Consider the following 18,066-nt stretch of genomic DNA (forward strand, 5'->3'; position numbering starts at 1 on the left):
GGTTAGGTCCCAGGAGGCTCCAGGCGCCGAACCCACAGCAGGGCAGTGGTCTTCCCGAAGGCCTGAGTTGAGGGCACAAGGGACCGTGCCGGTCAGGATCCGTCTTTGGCTGCCAAGGCCACGCACGTCGATCGGCCCCTGTTCGAGGAGGCCTCCGGAATCCTCTCGGTCAGCTGCACACGGGCCTGGGAAACCACATGGTGAGCTTGCAGCTTCCATGCCGAGTCAGCCTGCACCGCCTCTGGACCCCAGGCGCGTGGTCTTGTCAGACTTTGGCATGGGGTCCCCATGGGGAGGGAGCCTTAGCTAGGGTTAGGGTTTGGTCCAGGGACGTCGCCAGGGCTGAATCGACTCCAGTCTCGTGATCTCCCTCGAGGGCTGAAGTGAGGGCCCATGCCAGAAGGCGGCTCCATTGCAGGGTTAGGGTTCGAGGCAGGCTTACGTTGCGGTGGAGGGTCCCGGTTCGGGGTACGCTTAGGGTTAGGGTTAGGTCCCAGGAGGCTCCAGGCGCCCAACCCACAGCAGGGCAGTGTTCTCCCCGAAGGGCTGAGTGGAGGGCACAAGGGACCGTGCCGGTCAGGATCCGTCTTTGGCTGCCAAGGCCACACACGTGATTGGGCCCCTGGTCGAGGAGGCCTCCGGAATCCTCTGGGCAGCTGCAGCCGGGCCTGGGAAACGACATGGTGAGCTTCCAGGTTCCATGCCGAGTCAGCCTGCACCTCTTCCGGACCCCAGGCGCGTGGTGTTGTCAGACGTTGGCATTGGGTCCTCTTGGGGAGAGAGCCTTAGCTAGGGTTAGGGTTCGGTCCAGGGACGTGGCCAGGGCCGAAGCGACTCCGGTCTCGTGATCTCCCTCGAGGGCTGAAGTGAGGGCCCATGCAGCAAGGCGGCTCAAGTGCAGGCTTAGGGGTCGAGGCCGGCTTAGGTTTCGGTGGAGGGTCCCCGTTCGGTGTGGGGTTAGGGTTAGGGTTAGGTCCCAGGAGGCTCCAGGCGCCGAACCCACAGCAGGGCAGTGGTCTTCCCGAAGGCCTGAGTTGAGGGCACAAGGGACCGTGCCGGTCAGGATCCGTCTTTGGCTGCCAAGGCCACACACGTCGATCGGCCCCTGTTCGAGGAGGCCTCCGGAATCCTCTCGGTCAGCTGCACACGGGCCTGGGAAACCACATGGTGAGCTTGCAGCTTCCATGCCGAGTCAGCCTGCACCGCCTCTGGACCCCAGGCGCGTGGTCTTGTCAGACTTTGGCATGGGGTCCCCATGGGGAGCGAGCCTTAGCTAGGGTTAGGGTTTGGTCCAGGGACGTCGCCAGGGCTGAATCGACTCCAGTCTCGTGATCTCCCTCGAGGGCTGAAGTGAGGGCCCATGCCAGAAGGCGGCTCCATTGCAGGGTTAGGGTTCGAGGCAGGCTTACGTTGCGGTGGAGGGTCCCGGTTCGGGGTACGGTTAGGGTTAGGGTTAGGTCCCAGGAGGCTCCAGGCGCCCAACCCACAGCAGGGCAGTGTTCTCCCCGAAGGGCTGAGTGGAGGGCACAAGGGACCGTGCCGGTCAGGATCCGTCTTTGGCTGCCAAGGCCACACACGTGATTGGGCCCCTGGTCGAGGAGGCCTCCGGAATCCTCTGGGCAGCTGCAGCCGGGCCTGGGAAACGACATGGTGAGCTTCCAGGTTCCATGCCGAGTCAGCCTGCACCTCTTCCGGACCCCAGGCGCGTGGTGTTGTCAGACGTTGGCATTGGGTCCTCTTGGGGAGAGAGCCTTAGCTAGGGTTAGGGTTCGGTCCAGGGACGTGGCCAGGGCCGAAGCGACTCCGGTCTCGTGATCTCCCTCGAGGGCTGAAGTGAGGGCCCATGCAGCAAGGCGGCTCAAGTGCAGGGTTAGGGGTCGAGGCCGGCTTAGGTTTCGGTGGAGGGTCCCCGTTCGGTGTGGGGTTAGGGTTAGGGTTAGGTCCCAGGAGGCTCCAGGCGCCGAACCCACAGCAGGGCAGTGGTCTTCCCGAAGGCCTGAGTTGAGGGCACAAGGGACCGTGCCGGTCAGGATCCGTCTTTGGCTGCCAAGGCCACACACGTCGATCGGCCCCTGTTCGAGGAGGCCTCCGGAATCCTCTCGGTCAGCTGCACACGGGCCTGGGAAACCACATGGTGAGCTTGCAGCTTCCATGCCGAGTCAGCCTGCACCGCCTCTGGACCCCAGGCGCGTGGTCTTGTCAGACTTTGGCATGGGGTCCCCATGGGGAGCGAGCCTTAGCTAGGGTTAGGGTTTGGTCCAGGGACGTCGCCAGGGCTGAATCGACTCCAGTCTCGTGATCTCCCTCGAGGGCTGAAGTGAGGGCCCATGCCAGAAGGCGGCTCCATTGCAGGGTTAGGGTTCGAGGCAGGCTTACGTTGCGGTGGAGGGTCCCGGTTCGGGGTACGGTTAGGGTTAGGGTTAGGTCCCAGGAGGCTCCAGGCGCCCAACCCACAGCAGGGCAGTGTTCTCCCCGAAGGGCTGAGTGGAGGGCACAAGGGACCGTGCCGGTCAGGATCCGTCTTTGGCTGCCAAGGCCACACACGTGATTGGGCCGCTGGTCGAGGAGGCCTCCGGAATCCTCTGGGCAGCTGCAGCCGGGCCTGGGAAACGACATGGTGAGCTTCCAGGTTCCATGCCGAGTCAGCCTGCACCTCTTCCGGACCCCAGGCGCGTGGTGTTGTCAGACGTTGGCATTGGGTCCTCTTGGGGAGAGAGCCTTAGCTAGGGTTCGGGTTCGGTCCAGGGACGTGGCCAGGGCCGAAGCGACTCCGGTCTCGTGATCTCCCTCGAGGGCTGAAGTGAGGGCCCATGCAGCAAGGCGGCTCAAGTGCAGGGTTAGGGGTCGAGGCCGGCTTAGGTTTCGGTGGAGGGTCCCCGTTTCGGTGTGGGGTTAGGGTTAGGGTTAGGTCCCAGGAGGCTCCAGGCGCCGAACCCACAGCAGGGCAGTGGTCTTCCCGAAGGCCTGAGTTGAGGGCACAAGGGACCGTGCCGGTCAGGATCCGTCTTTGGCTGCCAAGGCCACACACGTCGATCGGCCCCTGTTCGAGGAGGCCTCCGGAATCCTCTCGGTCAGCTGCACACGGGCCTGGGAAACCACATGGTGAGCTTGCAGCTTCCATGCCGAGTCAGCCTGCACCGCCTCTGGACCCCAGGCGCGTGGTCTTGTCAGACTTTGGCATGGGGTCCCCATGGGGAGCGAGCCTTAGCTAGGGTTAGGGTTTGGTCCAGGGACGTCGCCAGGGCTGAATCGACTCCAGTCTCGTGATCTCCCTCGAGGGCTGAAGTGAGGGCCCATGCCAGAAGGCGGCTCCATTGCAGGGTTAGGGTTCGAGGCAGGCTTACGTTGCGGTGGAGGGTCCCGGTTCGGGGTACGGTTAGGGTTAGGGTTAGGTCCCAGGAGGCTCCAGGCGCCCAACCCACAGCAGGGCAGTGTTCTCCCCGAAGGGCTGAGTGGAGGCACAAGGGACCGTGCCGGTCAGGATCCGTCTTTGGCTGCCAAGGCCACACACGTGATTGGGCCCCTGGTCGAGGAGGCCTCCGGAATCCTCTGGGCAGCTGCAGCCGGGCCTGGGAAACGACATGGTGAGCTTCCAGGTTCCATGCCGAGTCAGCCTGCACCTCTTCCGGACCCCAGGCGCGTGGTGTTGTCAGACGTTGGCATTGGGTCCTCTTGGGGAGAGAGCCTTAGCTAGGGTTAGGGTTCGGTCCAGGGACGTGGCCAGGGCCGAAGCGACTCCGGTCTCGTGATCTCCCTCGAGGGCTGAAGTGAGGGCCCATGCAGCAAGGCGGCTCAAGTGCAGGGTTAGGGGTCGAGGCCGGCTTAGGTTTCGGTGGAGGGTCCCCGTTCGGTGTGGGGTTAGGGTTAGGGTTAGGTCCCAGGAGGCTCCAGGCGCCGAACCCACAGCAGGGCAGTGGTCTTCCCGAAGGCCTGAGTTGAGGGCACAAGGGACCGTGCCGGTCAGGATCCGTCTTTGGCTGCCAAGGCCACACACGTCGATCGGCCCCTGTTCGAGGAGGCCTCCGGAATCCTCTCGGTCAGCTGCACACGGGCCTGGGAAACCACATGGTGAGCTTGCAGCTTCCATGCCGAGTCAGCCTGCACCGCCTCTGGACCCCAGGCGCGTGGTCTTGTCAGACTTTGGCATGGGGTCCCCATGGGGAGCGAGCCTTAGCTAGGGTTAGGGTTTGGTCCAGGGACGTCGCCAGGGCTGAATCGACTCCAGTCTCGTGATCTCCCTCGAGGGCTGAAGTGAGGGCCCATGCCAGAAGGCGGCTCCATTGCAGGGTTAGGGTTCGAGGCAGGCTTACGTTGCGGTGGAGGGTCCCGGTTCGGGGTACGGTTAGGGTTAGGGTTAGGTCCCAGGAGGCTCCAGGCGCCCAACCCACAGCAGGGCAGTGTTCTCCCCGAAGGGCTGAGTGGAGGGCACAAGGGACCGTGCCGGTCAGGATCCGTCTTTGGCTGCCAAGGCCACACACGTGATTGGGCCCCTGGTCGAGGAGGCCTCCGGAATCCTCTCGGCAGCTGCAGCCGGGCCTGGGAAACGACATGGTGAGCTTCCAGGTTCCATGCCGAGTCAGCCTGCACCTCTTCCGGACCCCAGGCGCGTGGTGTTGTCAGACGTTGGCATTGGGTCCTCTTGGGGAGAGAGCCTTAGCTAGGGTTAGGGTTCGGTCCAGGGACGTGGCCAGGGCCGAAGCGACTCCGGTCTCGTGATCTCCCTCGAGGGCTGAAGTGAGGGCCCATGCAGCAAGGCGGCTCAAGTGCAGGGTTAGGGGTCGAGGCCGGCTTAGGTTTCGGTGGAGGGTCCCCGTTCGGTGTGGGGTTAGGGTTAGGGTTAGGTCCCAGGAGGCTCCAGGCGCCGAACCCACAGCAGGGCAGTGGTCTTCCCGAAGGCCTGAGTTGAGGGCACAAGGGACCGTGCCGGTCAGGATCCGTCTTTGGCTGCCAAGGCCACACACGTCGATCGGCCCCTGTTCGAGGAGGCCTCCGGAATCCTCTCGGTCAGCTGCACACGGGCCTGGGAAACCACATGGTGAGCTTGCAGCTTCCATGCCGAGTCAGCCTGCACCGCCTCTGGACCCCAGGCGCGTGGTCTTGTCAGACTTTGGCATGGGGTCCCCATGGGGAGCGAGCCTTAGCTAGGGTTAGGGTTTGGTCCAGGGACGTCGCCAGGGCTGAATCGACTCCAGTCTCGTGATCTCCCTCGAGGGCTGAAGTGAGGGCCCATGCCAGAAGGCGGCTCCATTGCAGGGTTAGGGTTCGAGGCAGGCTTACGTTGCGGTGGAGGGTCCCGGTTCGGGGTACGGTTAGGGTTATGGTTAGGTCCCAGGAGGCTCCAGGCGCCCAACCCACAGCAGGGCAGTGTTCTCCCCGAAGGGCTGAGTGGAGGGCACAAGGGACCGTGCCGGTCAGGATCCGTCTTTGGCTGCCAAGGCCACACACGTGATTGGGCCCCTGGTCGAGGAGGCCTCCGGAATCCTCTGGGCAGCTGCAGCCGGGCCTGGGAAACGACATGGTGAGCTTCCAGGTTCCATGCCGAGTCAGCCTGCACCTCTTCCGGACCCCAGGCGCGTGGTGTTGTCAGACGTTGGCATTGGGTCCTCTTGGGGAGAGAGCCTTAGCTAGGGTTAGGGTTCGGTCCAGGGACGTGGCCAGGGCCGAAGCGACTCCGGTCTCGTGATCTCCCTCGAGGGCTGAAGTGAGGGCCCATGCAGCAAGGCGGCTCCAGTGCAGGGTTAGGGGTCGAGGCCGGCTTAGGTTTCGGTGGAGGGTCCCCGTTCGGTGTGGGGTTAGGGTTAGGGTTAGGTCCCAGGAGGCTCCAGGCGCCGAACCCACAGCAGGGCAGTGGTCTTCCCGAAGGCCTGAGTTGAGGGCACAAGGGACCGTGCCGGTCAGGATCCGTCTTTGGCTGCCAAGGCCACACACGTCGATCGGCCCCTGTTCGAGGAGGCCTCCGGAATCCTCTCGGTCAGCTGCACACGGGCCTGGGAAACCACATGGTGAGCTTGCAGCTTCCATGCCGAGTCAGCCTGCACCGCCTCTGGACCCCAGGCGCGTGGTCTTGTCAGACTTTGGCATGGGGTCCCCATGGGGAGCGAGCCTTAGCTAGGGTTAGGGTTTGGTCCAGGGACGTCGCCAGGGCTGAATCGACTCCAGTCTCGTGATCTCCCTCGAGGGCTGAAGTGAGGGCCCATGCCAGAAGGCGGCTCCATTGCAGGGTTAGGGTTCGAGGCAGGCTTACGTTGCGGTGGAGGGTCCCGGTTCGGGGTACGGTTAGGGTTAGGGTTAGGTCCCAGGAGGCTCCAGGCGCCCAACCCACAGCAGGGCAGTGTTCTCCCCGAAGGGCTGAGTGGAGGGCACAAGGGACCGTGCCGGTCAGGATCCGTCTTTGGCTGCCAAGGCCACACACGTGATTGGGCCGCTGGTCGAGGAGGCCTCCGGAATCCTCTGGGCAGCTGCAGCCGGGCCTGGGAAACGACATGGTGAGCTTCCAGGTTCCATGCCGAGTCAGCCTGCACCTCTTCCGGACCCCAGGCGCGTGGTGTTGTCAGACGTTGGCATTGGGTCCTCTTGGGGAGAGAGCCTTAGCTAGGGTTCGGGTTCGGTCCAGGGACGTGGCCAGGGCCGAAGCGACTCCGGTCTCGTGATCTCCCTCGAGGGCTGAAGTGAGGGCCCATGCAGCAAGGTGGCTCAAGTGCAGGGTTAGTGGTCGAGGCCGGCTTAGGTTTCGGTGGAGGGTCCCCGTTTCGGTGTGGGGTTAGGGTTAGGGTTAGGTCCCAGGAGGCTCCAGGCGCCGAACCCACAGCAGGGCAGTGGTCTTCCCGAAGGCCTGAGTTGAGGGCACAAGGGACCGTGCCGGTCAGGATCCGTCTTTGGCTGCCAAGGCCACACACGTCGATCGGCCCCTGTTCGAGGAGGCCTCCGGAATCCTCTCGGTCAGCTGCACACGGGCCTGGGAAACCACATGGTGAGCTTGCAGCTTCCATGCCGAGTCAGCCTGCACCGCCTCTGGACCCCAGGCGCGTGGTCTTGTCAGACTTTGGCATGGGGTCCCCATGGGGAGCGAGCCTTAGCTAGGGTTAGGGTTTGGTCCAGGGACGTCGCCAGGGCTGAATCGACTCCAGTCTCGTGATCTCCCTCGAGGGCTGAAGTGAGGGCCCATGCCAGAAGGCGGCTCCATTGCAGGGTTAGGGTTCGAGGCAGGCTTACGTTGCGGTGGAGGGTCCCGGTTCGGGGTACGGTTAGGGTTAGGGTTAGGTCCCAGGAGGCTCCAGGCGCCCAACCCACAGCAGGGCAGTGTTCTCCCCGAAGGGCTGAGTGGAGGCACAAGGGACCGTGCCGGTCAGGATCCGTCTTTGGCTGCCAAGGCCACACACGTGATTGGGCCCCTGGTCGAGGAGGCCTCCGGAATCCTCTGGGCAGCTGCAGCCGGGCCTGGGAAACGACATGGTGAGCTTCCAGGTTCCATGCCGAGTCAGCCTGCACCTCTTCCGGACCCCAGGCGCGTGGTGTTGTCAGACGTTGGCATTGGGTCCTCTTGGGGAGAGAGCCTTAGCTAGGGTTAGGGTTCGGTCCAGGGACGTGGCCAGGGCCGAAGCGACTCCGGTCTCGTGATCTCCCTCGAGGGCTGAAGTGAGGGCCCATGCAGCAAGGCGGCTCAAGTGCAGGGTTAGGGGTCGAGGCCGGCTTAGGTTTCGGTGGAGGGTCCCCGTTCGGTGTGGGGTTAGGGTTAGGGTTAGGTCCCAGGAGGCTCCAGGCGCCGAACCCACAGCAGGGCAGTGGTCTTCCCGAAGGCCTGAGTTGAGGGCACAAGGGACCGTGCCGGTCAGGATCCGTCTTTGGCTGCCAAGGCCACACACGTCGATCGGCCCCTGTTCGAGGAGGCCTCCGGAATCCTCTCGGTCAGCTGCACACGGGCCTGGGAAACCACATGGTGAGCTTGCAGCTTCCATGCCGAGTCAGCCTGCACCGCCTCTGGACCCCAGGCGCGTGGTCTTGTCAGACTTTGGCATGGGGTCCCCATGGGGAGCGAGCCTTAGCTAGGGTTAGGGTTTGGTCCAGGGACGTCGCCAGGGCTGAATCGACTCCAGTCTCGTGATCTCCCTCGAGGGCTGAAGTGAGGGCCCATGCCAGAAGGCGGCTCCATTGCAGGGTTAGGGTTCGAGGCAGGCTTACGTTGCGGTGGAGGGTCCCGGTTCGGGGTACGGTTAGGGTTAGGGTTAGGTCCCAGGAGGCTCCAGGCGCCCAACCCACAGCAGGGCAGTGTTCTCCCCGAAGGGCTGAGTGGAGGGCACAAGGGACCGTGCCGGTCAGGATCCGTCTTTGGCTGCCAAGGCCACACACGTGATTGGGCCCCTGGTCGAGGAGGCCTCCGGAATCCTCTGGGCAGCTGCAGCCGGGCCTGGGAAACGACATGGTGAGCTTCCAGGTTCCATGCCGAGTCAGCCTGCACCTCTTCCGGACCCCAGGCGCGTGGTGTTGTCAGACGTTGGCATTGGGTCCTCTTGGGGAGAGAGCCTTAGCTAGGGTTAGGGTTCGGTCCAGGGACGTGGCCAGGGCCGAAGCGACTCCGGTCTCGTGATCTCCCTCGAGGGCTGAAGTGAGGGCCCATGCAGCAAGGCGGCTCAAGTGCAGGGTTAGGGGTCGAGGCCGGCTTAGGTTTCGGTGGAGGGTCCCCGTTCGGTGTGGGGTTAGGGTTAGGGTTAGGTCCCAGGAGGCTCCAGGCGCCGAACCCACAGCAGGGCAGTGGTCTTCCCGAAGGCCTGAGTTGAGGGCACAAGGGACCGTGCCGGTCAGGATCCGTCTTTGGCTGCCAAGGCCACACACGTCGATCGGCCCCTGTTCGAGGAGGCCTCCGGAATCCTCTCGGTCAGCTGCACACGGGCCTGGGAAACCACATGGTGAGCTTGCAGCTTCCATGCCGAGTCAGCCTGCACCGCCTCTGGACCCCAGGCGCGTGGTCTTGTCAGACTTTGGCATGGGGTCCCCATGGGGAGCGAGCCTTAGCTAGGGTTAGGGTTTGGTCCAGGGACGTCGCCAGGGCTGAATCGACTCCAGTCTCGTGATCTCCCTCGAGGGCTGAAGTGAGGGCCCATGCCAGAAGGCGGCTCCATTGCAGGGTTAGGGTTCGAGGCAGGCTTACGTTGCGGTGGAGGGTCCCGGTTCGGGGTACGGTTAGGGTTAGGGTTAGGTCCCAGGAGGCTCCAGGCGCCCAACCCACAGCAGGGCAGTGTTCTCCCCGAAGGGCTGAGTGGAGGGCACAAGGGACCGTGCCGGTCAGGATCCGTCTTTGGCTGCCAAGGCCACACACGTGATTGGGCCCCTGGTCGAGGAGGCCTCCGGAATCCTCTGGGCAGCTGCAGCCGGGCCTGGGAAACGACATGGTGAGCTTCCAGGTTCCATGCCGAGTCAGCCTGCACCTCTTCCGGACCCCAGGCGCGTGGTGTTGTCAGACGTTGGCATTGGGTCCTCTTGGGGAGAGAGCCTTAGCTAGGGTTAGGGTTCGGTCCAGGGACGTGGCCAGGGCCGAAGCGACTCCGGTCTCGTGATCTCCCTCGAGGGCTGAAGTGAGGGCCCATGCAGCAAGGCGGCTCAAGTGCAGGGTTAGGGGTCGAGGCCGGCTTAGGTTTCGGTGGAGGGTCCCCGTTCGGTGTGGGGTTAGGGTTAGGGTTAGGTCCCAGGAGGCTCCAGGCGCCGAACCCACAGCAGGGCAGTGGTCTTCCCGAAGGCCTGAGTTGAGGGCACAAGGGACCGTGCCGGTCAGGATCCGTCTTTGGCTGCCAAGGCCACACACGTCGATCGGCCCCTGTTCGAGGAGGCCTCCGGAATCCTCTCGGTCAGCTGCACACGGGCCTGGGAAACCACATGGTGAGCTTGCAGCTTCCATGCCGAGTCAGCCTGCACCGCCTCTGGACCCCAGGCGCGTGGTCTTGTCAGACTTTGGCATGGGGTCCCCATGGGGAGCGAGCCTTAGCTAGGGTTAGGGTTTGGTCCAGGGACGTCGCCAGGGCTGAATCGACTCCAGTCTCGTGATCTCCCTCGAGGGCTGAAGTGAGGGCCCATGCCAGAAGGCGGCTCCATTGCAGGGTTAGGGTTCGAGGCAGGCTTACGTTGCGGTGGAGGGTCCCGGTTCGGGGTACGGTTAGGGTTAGGGTTAGGTCCCAGGAGGCTCCAGGCGCCCAACCCACAGCAGGGCAGTGTTCTCCCCGAAGGGCTGAGTGGAGGGCACAAGGGACCGTGCCGGTCAGGATCCGTCTTTGGCTGCCAAGGCCACACACGTGATTGGGCCGCTGGTCGAGGAGGCCTCCGGAATCCTCTGGGCAGCTGCAGCCGGGCCTGGGAAACGACATGGTGAGCTTCCAGGTTCCATGCCGAGTCAGCCTGCACCTCTTCCGGACCCCAGGCGCGTGGTGTTGTCAGACGTTGGCATTGGGTCCTCTTGGGGAGAGAGCCTTAGCTAGGGTTCGGGTTCGGTCCAGGGACGTGGCCAGGGCCGAAGCGACTCCGGTCTCGTGATCTCCCTCGAGGGCTGAAGTGAGGGCCCATGCAGCAAGGTGGCTCAAGTGCAGGGTTAGGGGTCGAGGCCGGCTTAGGTTTCGGTGGAGGGTCCCCGTTCGGTGTGGGGTTAGGGTTAGGGTTAGGTCCCAGGAGGCTCCAGGCGCCGAACCCACAGCAGGGCAGTGGTCTTCCCGAAGGCCTGAGTTGAGGGCACAAGGGACCGTGCCGGTCAGGATCCGTCTTTGGCTGCCAAGGCCACACACGTCGATCGGCCCCTGTTCGAGGAGGCCTCCGGAATCCTCTCGGTCAGCTGCACACGGGCCTGGGAAACCACATGGTGAGCTTGCAGCTTCCATGCCGAGTCAGCCTGCACCGCCTCTGGACCCCAGGCGCGTGGTCTTGTCAGACTTTGGCATGGGGTCCCCATGGGGAGCGAGCCTTAGCTAGGGTTAGGGTTTGGTCCAGGGACGTCGCCAGGGCTGAATCGACTCCAGTCTCGTGATCTCCCTCGAGGGCTGAAGTGAGGGCCCATGCCAGAAGGCGGCTCCATTGCAGGGTTAGGGTTCGAGGCAGGCTTACGTTGCGGTGGAGGGTCCCGGTTCGGGGTACGGTTAGGGTTAGGGTTAGGTCCCAGGAGGCTCCAGGCGCCCAACCCACAGCAGGGCAGTGTTCTCCCCGAAGGGCTGAGTGGAGGCACAAGGGACCGTGCCGGTCAGGATCCGTCTTTGGCTGCCAAGGCCACACACGTGATTGGGCCCCTGGTCGAGGAGGCCTCCGGAATCCTCTGGGCAGCTGCAGCCGGGCCTGGGAAACGACATGGTGAGCTTCCAGGTTCCATGCCGAGTCAGCCTGCACCTCTTCCGGACCCCAGGCGCGTGGTGTTGTCAGACGTTGGCATTGGGTCCTCTTGGGGAGAGAGCCTTAGCTAGGGTTAGGGTTCGGTCCAGGGACGTGGCCAGGGCCGAAGCGACTCCGGTCTCGTGATCTCCCTCGAGGGCTGAAGTGAGGGCCCATGCAGCAAGGCGGCTCAAGTGCAGGGTTAGGGGTCGAGGCCGGCTTAGGTTTCGGTGGAGGGTCCCCGTTCGGTGTGGGGTTAGGGTTAGGGTTAGGTCCCAGGAGGCTCCAGGCGCCGAACCCACAGCAGGGCAGTGGTCTTCCCGAAGGCCTGAGTTGAGGGCACAAGGGACCGTGCCGGTCAGGATCCGTCTTTGGCTGCCAAGGCCACACACGTCGATCGGCCCCTGTTCGAGGAGGCCTCCGGAATCCTCTCGGTCAGCTGCACACGGGCCTGGGAAACCACATGGTGAGCTTGCAGCTTCCATGCCGAGTCAGCCTGCACCGCCTCTGGACCCCAGGCGCGTGGTCTTGTCAGACTTTGGCATGGGGTCCCCATGGGGAGCGAGCCTTAGCTAGGGTTAGGGTTTGGTCCAGGGACGTCGCCAGGGCTGAATCGACTCCAGTCTCGTGATCTCCCTCGAGGGCTGAAGTGAGGGCCCATGCCAGAAGGCGGCTCCATTGCAGGGTTAGGGTTCGAGGCAGGCTTACGTTGCGGTGGAGGGTCCCGGTTCGGGGTACGGTTAGGGTTAGGGTTAGGTCCCAGGAGGCTCCAGGCGCCCAACCCACAGCAGGGCAGTGTTCTCCCCGAAGGGCTGAGTGGAGGGCACAAGGGACCGTGCCGGTCAGGATCCGTCTTTGGCTGCCAAGGCCACACACGTGATTGGGCCCCTGGTCGAGGAGGCCTCCGGAATCCTCTGGGCAGCTGCAGCCGGGCCTGGGAAACGACATGGTGAGCTTCCAGGTTCCATGCCGAGTCAGCCTGCACCTCTTCCGGACCCCAGGCGCGTGGTGTTGTCAGACGTTGGCATTGGGTCCTCTTGGGGAGAGAGCCTTAGCTAGGGTTAGGGTTCGGTCCAGGGACGTGGCCAGGGCCGAAGCGACTCCGGTCTCGTGATCTCCCTCGAGGGCTGAAGTGAGGGCCCATGCAGCAAGGCGGCTCAAGTGCAGGGTTAGGGGTCGAGGCCGGCTTAGGTTTCGGTGGAGGGTCCCCGTTCGGTGTGGGGTTAGGGTTAGGGTTAGGTCCCAGGAGGCTCCAGGCGCCGAACCCACAGCAGGGCAGTGGTCTTCCCGAAGGCCTGAGTTGAGGGCACAAGGGACCGTGCCGGTCAGGATCCGTCTTTGGCTGCCAAGGCCACACACGTCGATCGGCCCCTGTTCGAGGAGGCCTCCGGAATCCTCTCGGTCAGCTGCACACGGGCCTGGGAAACCACATGGTGAGCTTGCAGCTTCCATGCCGAGTCAGCCTGCACCGCCTCTGGACCCCAGGCGCGTGGTCTTGTCAGACTTTGGCATGGGGTCCCCATGGGGAGCGAGCCTTAGCTAGGGTTAGGGTTTGGTCCAGGGACGTCGCCAGGGCTGAATCGACTCCAGTCTCGTGATCTCCCTCGAGGGCTGAAGTGAGGGCCCATGCCAGAAGGCGGCTCCATTGCAGGGTTAGGGTTCGAGGCAGGCTTACGTTGCGGTGGAGGGTCCCGGTTCGGGGTACGGTTAGGGTTAGGGTTAGGTCCCAGGAGGCTCCAGGCGCCCAACCCACAGCAGGGCAGTGTTCTCCCCGAAGGGCTGAGTGGAGGGCACAAGGGACCGTGCCGGTCAGGATCCGTCTTTGGCTGCCAAGGCCACACACGTGATTGGGCCGCTGGTCGAGGAGGCCTCCGGAATCCTCTGGGCAGCTGCAGCCGGGCCTGGGAAACGACATGGTGAGCTTCCAGGTTCCATGCCGAGTCAGCCTGCACCTCTTCCGGACCCCAGGCGCGTGGTGTTGTCAGACGTTGGCATTGGGTCCTCTTGGGGAGAGAGCCTTAGCTAGGGTTCGGGTTCGGTCCAGGGACGTGGCCAGGGCCGAAGCGACTCCGGTCTCGTGATCTCCCTCGAGGGCTGAAGTGAGGGCCCATGCAGCAAGGCGGCTCAAGTGCAGGGTTAGGGGTCGAGGCCGGCTTAGGTTTCGGTGGAGGGTCCCCGTTTCGGTGTGGGGTTAGGGTTAGGGTTAGGTCCCAGGAGGCTCCAGGCGCCGAACCCACAGCAGGGCAGTGGTCTTCCCGAAGGCCTGAGTTGAGGGCACAAGGGACCGTGCCGGTCAGGATCCGTCTTTGGCTGCCAAGGCCACACACGTCGATCGGCCCCTGTTCGAGGAGGCCTCCGGAATCCTCTCGGTCAGCTGCACACGGGCCTGGGAAACCACATGGTGAGCTTGCAGCTTCCATGCCGAGTCAGCCTGCACCGCCTCTGGACCCCAGGCGCGTGGTCTTGTCAGACTTTGGCATGGGGTCCCCATGGGGAGCGAGCCTTAGCTAGGGTTAGGGTTTGGTCCAGGGACGTCGCCAGGGCTGAATCGACTCCAGTCTCGTGATCTCCCTCGAGGGCTGAAGTGAGGGCCCATGCCAGAAGGCGGCTCCATTGCAGGGTTAGGGTTCGAGGCAGGCTTACGTTGCGGTGGAGGGTCCCTGTTCGGGGTAGGGTTAGTGTTAGGGTTAGGTCCCAGGAGGCTCCAGGCGCCCAACCCACAGCAGGGCAGTGTTCTCCCCGAAGGGCTGAGTGGAGGGCACAAGGGACCGTGCCGGTCAGGATCCGTCTTTGGCTGCCAAGGCCACACACGTGATTGGGCCCCTGGTCGAGGAGGCCTCCGGAATCCTCTGGGCAGCTGCAGCCGGGCCTGGGAAACGACATGGTGAGCTTCCAGGTTCCATGCCGAGTCAGCCTGCACCTCTTCCGGACCCCAGGCGCGTGGCGTTGTCAGACGTTGGCATTGGGTCCTCTTGGGGAGAGAGCCTTAGCTAGGGTTAGGGTTCGGTCCAGGGACGTGGCCAGGGCCGAAGCGACTCCGGTCTCGTGATCTCCCTCGAGGGCTGAAGTGAGGGCCCATGCAGCAAGGCGGCTCAAGTGCAGGGTTAGGGGTCGAGGCCGGCTTAGGTTTCGGTGGAGGGTCCCCGTTCGGTGTGGGGTTAGGGTTAGGGTTAGGTCCCAGGAGGCTCCAGGCGCCGAACCCACAGCAGGGCAGTGGTCTTCCCGAAGGCCTGAGTTGAGGGCACAAGGGACCGTGCCGGTCAGGATCCGTCTTTGGCTGCCAAGGCCACACACGTCGATCGGCCCCTGTTCGAGGAGGCCTCCGGAATCCTCTCGGTCAGCTGCACACGGGCCTGGGAAACCACATGGTGAGCTTGCAGCTTCCATGCCGAGTCAGCCTGCACCGCCTCTGGACCCCAGGCGCGTGGTCTTGTCAGACTTTGGCATGGGGTCCCCATGGGGAGCGAGCCTTAGCTAGGGTTAGGGTTTGGTCCAGGGACGTCGCCAGGGCTGAATCGACTCCAGTCTCGTGATCTCCCTCGAGGGCTGAAGTGAGGGCCCATGCCAGAAGGCGGCTCCATTGCAGGGTTAGGGTTCGAGGCAGGCTTACGTTGCGGTGGAGGGTCCCGGTTCGGGGTACGGTTAGGGTTAGGGTTAGGTCCCAGGAGGCTCCAGGCGCCCAACCCACAGCAGGGCAGTGTTCTCCCCGAAGGGCTGAGTGGAGGGCACAAGGGACCGTGCCGGTCAGGATCCGTCTTTGGCTGCCAAGGCCACACACGTGATTGGGCCCCTGGTCGAGGAGGCCTCCGGAATCCTCTGGGCAGCTGCAGCCGGGCCTGGGAAACGACATGGTGAGCTTCCAGGTTCCATGCCGAGTCAGCCTGCACCTCTTCCGGACCCCAGGCGCGTGGTGTTGTCAGACGTTGGCATTGGGTCCTCTTGGGGAGAGAGCCTTAGCTAGGGTTAGGGTTCGGTCCAGGGACGTGGCCAGGGCCGAAGCGACTCCGGTCTCGTGATCTCCCTCGAGGGCTGAAGTGAGGGCCCATGCAGCAAGGCGGCTCAAGTGCAGGGTTAGGGGTCGAGGCCGGCTTAGGTTTCGGTGGAGGGTCCCCGTTCGCTGTGGGGTTAGGGTTAGGGTTAGGTCCCAGGAGGCTCCAGGCGCCGAACCCACAGCAGGGCAGTGGTCTTCCCGAAGGCCTGAGTTGAGGGCACAAGGGACCGTGCCGGTCAGGATCCGTCTTTGGCTGCCAAGGCCACACACGTCGATCGGCCCCTGTTCGAGGAGGCCTCCGGAATCCTCTCGGTCAGCTGCACACGGGCCTGGGAAACCACATGGTGAGCTTGCAGCTTCCATGCCGAGTCAGCCTGCACCGCCTCTGGACCCCAGGCGCGTGGTCTTGTCAGACTTTGGCATGGGGTCCCCATGGGGAGGGAGCCTTAGCTAGGGTTAGGGTTTGGTCCAGGGACGTCGTCGCCAGGGCTGAATCGACTCCAGTCTCGTGATCTCCCTCGAGGGCTGAAGTGAGGGCCCATGCCAGAAGGCGGCTCCATTGCAGGGTTAGGGTTCGAGGCAGGCTTACGTTGCGGTGGAGGGTCCCGGTTCGGGGTACGGTTAGGGTTAGGGTTAGGTCCCAGGAGGCTCCAGGCGCCCAACCCACAGCAGGGCAGTGTTCTCCCCGAAGGGCTGAGTGGAGGGCACAAGGGACCGTGCCGGTCAGGATCCGTCTTTGGCTGCCAAGGCCACACACGTGATTGGGCCCCTGGTCGAGGAGGCCTCCGGAATCCTCTGGGCAGCTGCAGCCGGGCCTGGGAAACGACATGGTGAGCTTCCAGGTTCCATGCCGAGTCAGCCTGCACCTCTTCCGGACCCCAGGCGCGTGGTGTTGTCAGACGTTGGCATTGGGTCCTCTTGGGGAGAGAGCCTTAGCTAGGGTTCGGGTTCGGTCCAGGGACGTGGCCAGGGCCGAAGCGACTCCGGTCTCGTGATCTCCCTCGAGGGCTGAAGTGAGGGCCCATGCAGCAAGGCGGCTCAAGTGCAGGGTTAGGGGTCGAGGCCGGCTTAGGTTTCGGTGGAGGGTCCCCGTTTCGGTGTGGGGTTAGGGTTAGGGTTAGGTCCCAGGAGGCTCCAGGCGCCGAACCCACAGCAGGGCAGTGGTCTTCCCGAAGGCCTGAGTTGAGGGCACAAGGGACCGTGCCGGTCAGGATCCGTCTTTGGCTGCCAAGGCCACACACGTCGATCGGCCCCTGTTCGAGGAGGCCTCCGGAATCCTCTCGGTCAGCTGCACACGGGCCTGGGAAACCACATGGTGAGCTTGCAGCTTCCATGCCGAGTCAGCCTGCACCGCCTCTGGACCCCAGGCGCGTGGTCTTGTCAGACTTTGGCATGGGGTCCCCATGGGGAGCGAGCCTTAGCTAGGGTTAGGGTTTGGTCCAGGGACGTCGCCAGGGCTGAATCGACTCCAGTCTCGTGATCTCCCTCGAGGGCTGAAGTGAGGGCCCATGCCAGAAGGCGGCTCCATTGCAGGGTTAGGGTTCGAGGCAGGCTTACGTTGCGGTGGAGGGTCCCGGTTCGGGGTACGGTTAGGGTTAGGGTTAGGTCCCAGGAGGCTCCAGGCGCCCAACCCACAGCAGGGCAGTGTTCTCCCCGAAGGGCTGAGTGGAGGGCACAAGGGACCGTGCCGGTCAGGATCCGTCTTTGGCTGCCAAGGCCACACACGTGATTGGGCCCCTGGTCGAGGAGGCCTCCGGAATCCTCTGGGCAGCTGCAGCCGGGCCTGGGAAACGACATGGTGAGCTTCCAGGTTCCATGCCGAGTCAGCCTGCACCTCTTCCGGACCCCAGGCGCGTGGTGTTGTCAGACGTTGGCATTGGGTCCTCTTGGGGAGAGAGCCTTAGCTAGGGTTAGGGTTCGGTCCAGGGACGTGGCCAGGGCCGAAGCGACTCCGGTCTCGTGATCTCCCTCGAGGGCTGAAGTGAGGGCCCATGCAGCAAGGCGGCTCAAGTGCAGGGTTAGTGGTCGAGGCCGGCTTAGGTTTCGGTGGAGGGTCCCCGTTTCGGTGTGGGGTTAGGGTTAGGGTTAGGTCCCAGGAGGCTCCAGGCGCCGAACCCACAGCAGGGCAGTGGTCTTCCCGAAGGCCTGAGTTGAGGGCACAAGGGACCGTGCCGGTCAGGATCCGTCTTTGGCTGCCAAGGCCACACACGTCGATCGGCCCCTGTTCGAGGAGGCCTCCGGAATCCTCTCGGTCAGCTGCACACGGGCCTGGGAAACCACATGGTGAGCTTGCAGCTTCCATGCCGAGTCAGCCTGCACCGCCTCTGGACCCCAGGCGCGTGGTCTTGTCAGACTTTGGCATGGGGTCCCCATGGGGAGGGAGCCTTAGCTAGGGTTAGGGTTTGGTCCAGGGACGTCGCCAGGGCTGAATCGACTCCAGTCTCGTGATCTCCCTCGAGGGCTGAAGTGAGGGCCCATGCCAGAAGGCGGCTCCATTGCAGGGTTAGGGTTCGAGGCAGGCTTACGTTGCGGTGGAGGGTCCCGGTTCGGGGTACGGTTAGGGTTAGGGTTAGGTCCCAGGAGGCTCCAGGCGCCCAACCCACAGCAGGGCAGTGTTCTCCCCGAAGGGCTGAGTGGAGGGCACAAGGGACCGTGCCGGTCAGGATCCGTCTTTGGCTGCCAAGGCCACACACGTGATTGGGCCCCTGGTCGAGGAGGCCTCCGGAATCCTCTGGGCA

The sequence above is a fragment of the Panthera pardus genome, unplaced genomic scaffold, assembly GCF_024362965.1.
Source record: "Panthera pardus isolate Hobbes unplaced genomic scaffold, ASM2436296v1 HiC_scaffold_316, whole genome shotgun sequence".
In the NCBI taxonomy this organism is placed as follows: Eukaryota; Metazoa; Chordata; class Mammalia; order Carnivora; family Felidae; genus Panthera; species Panthera pardus.